The sequence below is a fragment of the Trachurus japonicus genome, chromosome 11, assembly GCF_045865225.1.
Source record: "Trachurus japonicus isolate A0001 chromosome 11, Traja_1.0".
NCBI classification, from domain to species: domain Eukaryota; kingdom Metazoa; phylum Chordata; class Actinopteri; order Carangiformes; family Carangidae; genus Trachurus; species Trachurus japonicus.
The window spans coordinates 8,297,191-8,303,716 of NC_140917.1; positions in this window are offsets into that span (position 1 = coordinate 8,297,191).

Consider the following 6,526-nt stretch of genomic DNA (forward strand, 5'->3'; position numbering starts at 1 on the left):
AAGGTGTGAGCACAGAGAGGAGGCAGCGCACAAACACATAGTTTGCACATGAGCGTGAAGAAGCTCTAGTTGTTATGATTTATTTCCACTTATTCTGATGAAATGTTTGTTTTTTTATTCTCTATTTTTCTGATGCGCAGCAGCTTTAACGTGTAAAAGAAGAAGAAGAAGCTTCACCCAGCATTTTCAGTGCAGAAAAACTATGAGATGAAAAATTAATTTTGCAAAGAAATTCTCCACTTATTAAAGCCCAACATGCCTTAAATAGATATGCAATAAACAAGGAATATGACACCTTCTCTGAAAATGTAACATTTAAAATGTTTTTTATTCATTTGGATGAATCTCCTAAAGGTGTAATCCACCTGTTTTCTATTTAAAGCAGATATCAAGGGCACGGCCGTTTCGGCTAATGCTGTGTTCAAGGCAGGCTTTTGAAACCGTAAGTTACAGCTTCAAGTCACAACTACGACTTGGTAGCGTTCCAGGTAACCCGTAGCTCGTGTTTTTACCGTCCTGTTGTCTGTGAAAGTTCCCTATAACGGCCACTCGTAACTTCCGACCCGTGAACTCGTACCAGATCGAACTGGTATGACTTCACAGGAAGGAAAAACACAAAGTACGAGTTTCCTTGAACGCACCATGAGTTAGCAGCCCCCGCCCTTGTCAGGCATCAATTGGTCCTCGTGCTACGTCACCACATTCACGCGCATCCCTTGGCTGCACACACAGCCCTTCATGCCGTTCTCTCCCCTCATTGGATAACACTTGTATCCCACAAGGAAAATTTTCTCCTCGGGTTACAGCAGAGCAGAGTGACGGAGAGACTCGTGTTTAGGCTGAAATACTTCATGTAAGTGATTGCTGACGGAAAATAGGACTATTTAGGACTTATATTAACAAAAACATTCCACTGATATCTGCTTTAATGTCACAGTAAACAATAGAAACGTTATTAATAATTAACCAAAATTAAGTTAAAAAATAATATTCCATATGTAATTTATGAATCAAACCAACAAACACGGAATAAAATTCTTGATTTTGATCTGCAGTTACAGTTTTTTAGACTATTTGGAGTCAAACTCTTTAAAATGTGACTTTCTTTTACATTAAACAATACATTTAATTAAAGCCTCCAGACTGCCCCTCAATGGGGCCCTTTTGCCCCTAAAATTTGAGACATTGCAAGTAATTTTTTATCTACTTGCGCATGTACAACCAGTAAATTCGATTTTTTTTTGTGTTTGTTTGTTTTAACACTGAAAGAGAATGAATCTGGTTTCTGATAATAGACAATTTTGACTTAATGTTTGGACTCCACTAAGAATAGCTATGCTAATGTGCTGGTGCTAATGGAGATCCAATAAATGAAATGAAATTAAAGGCCAATGTGTGTGAGGATCATGACTGAAAAGGGAAATGTGAATATTTGCTTTATAAATCGTTTTACAATGTGCGCCCCTAGATTTTCTGCTCCAAAAAAACTTAGTCTGGAGCCATAAATAGATTTAATATTCTTCCCCCAAAAAGGATTTTCCTGTGATGTGGACAATTCTTCCAAGAAGAAGTATCACAGAGGTCACAGGAAACATTAAATCAAGTTTCCTCAGATCTGTGCCACAAAGCTTTGTCAATACATCCTGTAAAAGTGACAAATCTGAACCTGTTATTTATTTATTCGTTCATCTGTTTATTAATATGTTTGAAATTGTGATGAATCCACTTCTTGGCTGCAGTGTATTTTCCCTCTGAACTTAAAGAGAAGGTGTCACGTTTCATTAGAGAGCTGGCCAGCATTAGAAGCCAAATAAAAGAAATTGGTGGTAGAATTTCCTAATAAAAAATGTAATCAATCAATCGATTGCCCTCAAAATCCCAAACAATCAGCTTCACCCAAAAACACACTAAATAAATCCTGTCCTGTGGCAGATTTTGTTGGATTTGTCTGTGATTTTGAGACAGAAATTGAAGAGCTTATTTATTTTCTTTGAGAAACCTATTTTAAGACGATGTACAGTTTGTAAAGGCTCAACGTGTAAATAACAAGGCTGTGGACTAATAACGCTGTACGCCTCATGTTCCTATGATGTACTGTACATTTAGCTCAGGCTCCTGAGATTTAAGGTTTTATTTATGTGATTTAATTGATTTTAGCTGTTGATTGAGCCACTAGTAATATCATAGCAGTAGAAGTGGCATTAGAAACGTTTAAATAAGCATTAATTTCCTGTTTTAGGACTTGTATATATTGAATCAGCAGCAACATCCAACAAAAAAAAGCGTTAAAAAACATGATTTTAATCATATTTGTGCCAGTTTTTGTGTCTTTGTCGACATGCTCAGTGAATGTTTTACAGTTTCACCATCATTCAACCATCATCACATCTCTCATTAAATGAATGTCTGCTTATCCAGTAACCTGCCATGTTTCACCGTAAGAAAAACACACAAAGAGGCGTTCAAGGAACAATTTCTGGAGCTTTTTTCTTTTCTTTTCTTCTCTGAGCTTCTTTTCACATCCTTTTGCTTTTACTTCAAACTTTAACCAGAGAAGAAAAGCGAAGGGTTAAAGGTCAAAATGTCAAGATTGTTCCTTTGAAATGTCAACGAGAATCAAAAGCAAAACCGCAACAAAGCGTGCGATAAATAGTAGATACAACAAACATCAGTCACCTCATGATGAACTGTACAGCTGCTGCTTTAACTGAACTGTCGATCTATATTATCTGAATGTAAATAGCATCTACGGAGAGAACAGCAAACAAACAAACAAAGAGTGAGAGGAGGAGACGACTCGGAGACCTCGTGGAGACACGAAAAACACAAACGAGACAGAAATTAATCAGCTGATACTTTAACTCTGAGACAGGCTCGGTCTGTCAGCATGTCCCCGAGCAAGGCACTAATAACTCCTAATAACGACTAAATGCATGAGTGAAATACTGTACAGGTGTTGGTGTTGTTGTTGTTGTGAGTGTGAGTGTGTGTGGCAGGTTGTTTCCTCACAGGTTTGATCTCATGAGGTCTTTGACTCGTTTCCTCCTGAGCTGACGTCTGATCAGTTCACTGAAGCTGCACCGAATAAAGGACGTTCAAGAGCCACTGTTGTCTCCGTCTGTTCTTTATGTTGTGTTCAATGGGTTTTCTGCTTTGCACTACTTGCCTACTACATTACATTTGCCTTTAGCTTTATTTAGAGCATGCATTATACATATATTGACATCCTTAAGTGTTAATAACACACAGTAAAACGTAGGACCAGACCAGTTAATTATAGTCTTTGTCATATCAGTATCAGCTTCTGTGTTGGCCAATTAACTGATGTAAAGACCTTTTTTGTGTCTTTAAACTCTGCAGGTGAACTACAAACTAAGTTTAATTTAGAAATGACGTCCTTGTACTGGTTGATCCACTAGAGAGAAAAAAATAGTTAGTGTTGTGTTCATTCTCATTTCTATAGGTTTGCTCCACAAACAAAGTGTGTCATTATTCATTAGAGCAGTGTTTTTCAACCTTTGGGGTCGCCTGAAATTCAAATGGGGTCACCTGAAATGTCTAGTAATTGATTAAAAAAAAGAAAATACTGATAAAAATATGTTAAACTATATTATTCTTTTTAAAATTATGATTAAAAACACCACACACAATCTTAAACAACTGTATTCTGTACTTTCACTTTATTGAATATAAATTGTGTTCAAATAAAATGCAGCATATAAAAATGAGCTGGCACATCTTGATTTACAGGGCCGCCAGAAGTTTGTGATGTCAGAATGGGGTCACAAGCCAAAAAAGGTTGAGAACCACTGCATTAAAGGCTTTTCACCTTTTTCTACCATTTTTTTTAAAATTAATTTAATTGACATTTTCCAGTAGTTTACTGCAAAGCACAAAGTGTCAAAGCCTCAAACATACTATATTTATCACAAGTATTTGAACAATATTTGGGGATCACTGTAAAAAAAAAAAAAAACTTTGTTTATATATCATGAGGAATATCGGCCAATTAATCAATTATTGGAATTTTACTGATAGTAAAACGCATTAACCCATGTACTCTGAAATAATTATTTTATCCATATCTCAATAAAAACTCAAGGGAACTTCTTCTAATCCGGCACAAACTTTGTTTCCTTGGATTCAAGAATGAATAATGAGATTTGGGGTCAAAGATCGTAGTGACGTCACAAAACACAAATGTGGCCCTGTTAGTGCAATTTCTATTAACAACTTGAGCAAATTTGGTACAAACGTGAACTTACAGTCCAGAATGAAAGGTCAAGGGTCACAGTGATCTAAGAAAATACTTTATTAAAGAATTTACACAGGTGGTGAATATTATATTTGATTGTGGATAAAATATGTAACCTGAAATTTATTGGAGGCATTTGATTAATGAGATAAACTCATTACAATCATCAGTTTCATTGGTGAGAGTTCAGTTTTCTTCCACCTGTAATGATCCGATATAAAACCTCAGACGGCTCCATGAGTCAGGACTCAGGTCCAGAGCAGCAAAACAAACAAACAAACAAACTCCACAGCAAAATCGATGAAGAGGAACAGACACAGAAACAGCAGAAGATCAAGAAGAAAGAGCTGCTGAGGGAAAACAGACGAGCTGCTGCTGCTGCTGCTGCTGCTGCTGCTGCTTCAGCACGTTAAACACTGAGCTCAGACAATAAACCCTCTGCTGTGTGTTCATGGTGACACAACGAACACAGCAGCGATGCATTCTGGGACTGCACGGGGTTATTTTATTATTATTAATCCAACAAAAATGATATTTATACTGTAAGATGTTGCCAATAACAGTTGTAGGCTACAATAAACCCTCCAATCACAGTGCAGACAGAGGTGTGTTCATTTGTATCAATTAGGACAATATAATAAATCAATAATCAACAAACCTGAGAGTTACAAGAGACAATTTATCATACTCAAGATTGTGCCTTTTGATTGTTGCTGGTGTTGTAAAATATGTTTATATTATGTTTTATGTTTACATTTCTACTGTGTTCTGTGTGAATTTTAAATAAAGATATTACATTAAAAACAAAAAGAAAGTGTAGGGAGGAAAAAACAACAACAACAACATTAACGGAAACAGTGGAAATAACATTCAGATACTTAACTTAGTAACATACATATAACATAGTATAACATAGTAACATACAACATTGTAGCCTATTATATGGTAACATACATATAACATAGTAACAGGCAACATATTACATATAGTAACATACATAACATAGTATAACATAGCCTACTAATATAAATAGTATAACATAGTAGCCTATAACATAGTAACATAAGTTATAGCATAGTAACAGGCTACATATAACATAGTATATCACAGTAACATGCATAACATAATACAACTAGTAACATACATAGTAACATAGTATAACATAGTAACATACATTGCACTTATACTGTGATTTTATTCTATAGCTCCACTTGTATTGTAGTGTACTGTACTGCCTCATTTGTGTTTCTTTCTTTATTTTATTTTATGTTATTGTCCCCTTATTGTATGTAGGCCTACTGGTCTGCGTTTTAATTGTTTTTAATTGTCTGGATGAGCGAGAGACACCTGAATTTCCCTACTGGATTTATAGAGTATCTATCTATCTATCTATCTATCTATCTATCTATCTATCTATCTATCTATCTATCTATCTATCTATCTATCTATCTATCTATCTATCTATCTATCTATCTATCTATCTATCTATCTATCTATCTATCTACATCAGTATAACATAGTATATCATAGTAACATACCTATATAGTAACATACATATAACATAGTAACAGGCTACATATTACATAGTATATCATAGTAACATACATATAACATATAACACACACACACACACACACACACACAAACAAACATATGAACATATAACACGTAATAGCAAACCAGTTTAGCATATAGCCAACCTACCACAATGTATTAAATTGTATGAGCAACACAATATAATGTAGCATAACATTGCATTGAATACAGTAGTTTCTTGTGGAAGATACTGAATCATCAGTGTGTGTGTGTGTGTGTGTGTGTGTGTGTGTGTGTGTGTGTGTGTGTTTGTGTGTGGGGTGGAGAAGTGATAAATGAATAAATGAAGCTTCAGATGAAATACTAGTACTTTGGGTGAAAAACAAAGCTGTTCATTTAATATTTAAAGCAACTGAACGTACACACTATTACTACTACTACAACTTTCACCTACAGACCGACGACAGTGTGTCTGTGGCCTGAGTGAGGAGCTATTTTAAGCAACACCCTGAATCAAATAATGATTTCCGTTCGAGGTATTAGACTGAGCCTCTGACTGGAACAGTGTGTGTGTGTGTGACGCACATGATTTTTTTTTTTTTTAGTCTGGGCAGCTGCTTCAGTTGTAATTTTTTTTGTTTTGTTTGAAAGGGAAAGTGAATCAAGACCAGACACAGAGAAGATTCGAGTCATCCTCCTTCATTTATATTCAACCAGAGTGTCTCTCTATTTCTC